A 1,755-nucleotide genomic window follows, 5' to 3' on the forward strand; every position below is an offset into this window, starting at 1 on the left:
CACTCTTCTGGAGCTTGCATTCTGGCGAGGGAACCAGAAAATAAAAAATATCAATAAGTGAAATGTGGAGTGTGTTATACAGTATACATGTTAGGGAGAAAAAGTGAAGGGATGGCCTCCCTGAGAAGCTGATATTTGAATAAAGATCTGACGGAGCCGTGGGGATAGCTGCAGGTAGAATGTTCCAGTCGGAGGGAATATCGAGGGCTGAGGGCCCCAGGGGGAAGCGTGCCTGGTGTTTGAGGCCTGGTATTCAAGGAGGCAGGTGTGGCTGGAACGGAGTGATCAGGGGGTAGAGGTGGGTGGGAGTGAAGGGTGGGGGGATGGGGGAGAGGGGAGGTGGAAGAAGCTCACCCAGGCTTTGCAGGCCATGGTTAAGACTGCCTTTGCTCTAAGAGAATTGGGGAGCAGTGGAGGGTTTATGAGCAGAGGAGAACCCCGATGTGACTTGGGGGTTTCTGTTGTGGCGGTGGTTGCTGTGTCGAGGGACCGGTGGGCTCCAGGGCAGAAGCAGGGAGATGCAGGGGAGAGGCGATGGCGGGTTAGAGCTGGGGGGTAGCTATGGAGGCGATGAGAACGGGTTGGATTCTGGATATATTTGGAAGGGAGAGCAGATGGGAGTTGCTGGTGGCTTGGATGTGGGGTGCGGGATTCCCCAAGGATTTTTGGTTGAAAGAATGGTGCCATTGGGAGTTTGGGTCAGTTTTGCCAGAAGTTTTCTGAGCAGTTTAGAGGCTCAGCTCACACCCTTCGGGCTCCTGGGCTCCCCTCTTGAGGGATTCCTGTATTTCAAGGTGAATTTCCTTCCTTCCAAGAGCTTGTGTCTGGAAAGGCCTTTTGAAGTATCTCTTCTGCTGTCACGGGGGAAATGATAGGGGACATTTCAGCAGCTGGAAGAACTGCTTAACTTTCTGTGAAAATGTGGGTTTTCCTTTGGAATGATCAGTCTAGATGACTTTGTCAGCAGGCCTAGAACCTCTCCCACTTCGGGCAGTTTACAGCCCCAGAATTCTATGAAAAAATAATAAACACGAGAACTCTTGCTACTCCTTTCTTTGATAGAATGCTTTATATTTGGAGAGGGAAAGCCGAAAGTTCTTATTGATTGAAAGAAAGATAAAAGCTAGTGTCCTTATTGATCAGGAGGGTGGCATTCGGGAAATTCTACCTTTGGTTAGAGCCCGTCCCCAGAGGGGCTAATGAGGTGAGGACTGCGTCCTAAGTAGAAATTTCTGGTCCAAACTTGGCAACTGAGTGGACGGTAATCAGGCTTGGCAGGTGGACACATATGTCCTCTCGGGGGACGACTTTAGGGGTTAACTTGTTGAGTTTTTCTTTGGCTGGGTCTCCATAAATCCCTTTAATCTTCCCTTTCCCCGGATAAATCTCCTTAAATCCCCTCCAATCTCTCTCCTTCTCTCTCCTCTGGGAGGGCTTAGGCTTTGGTCCAGCGGGGGATTGTCACATCATTGGTCAGCTCGCACCCACAGAGATCCTCAGGGAGCCCACAGCCTCCTGGGGATGCATCTCTTTAACCGAGGGAGGAGCGGCTGGTGGCCCGGTGGAGCCTGGTGCCCTAGTCAGCTGAGCCACGTTTCTCTTCCGACTCGAGATGGTCACTCCAGGGCACATGTGGCTAAAACAGGAGGACGAGTGGCCTCCAGGACGGATGTCGTCATGATCTTTCTCAGTTCATGTTGGTGACACCCCCTTTGACCCCCTGTGGTGCAGGAGGTCACTTTCTCCTTGGGCTTG

This window comes from Pteropus alecto, unplaced genomic scaffold (genome assembly GCF_000325575.1).
Source record: "Pteropus alecto unplaced genomic scaffold, ASM32557v1 scaffold11, whole genome shotgun sequence".
Classification (NCBI taxonomy): Eukaryota; Metazoa; Chordata; class Mammalia; order Chiroptera; family Pteropodidae; genus Pteropus; species Pteropus alecto.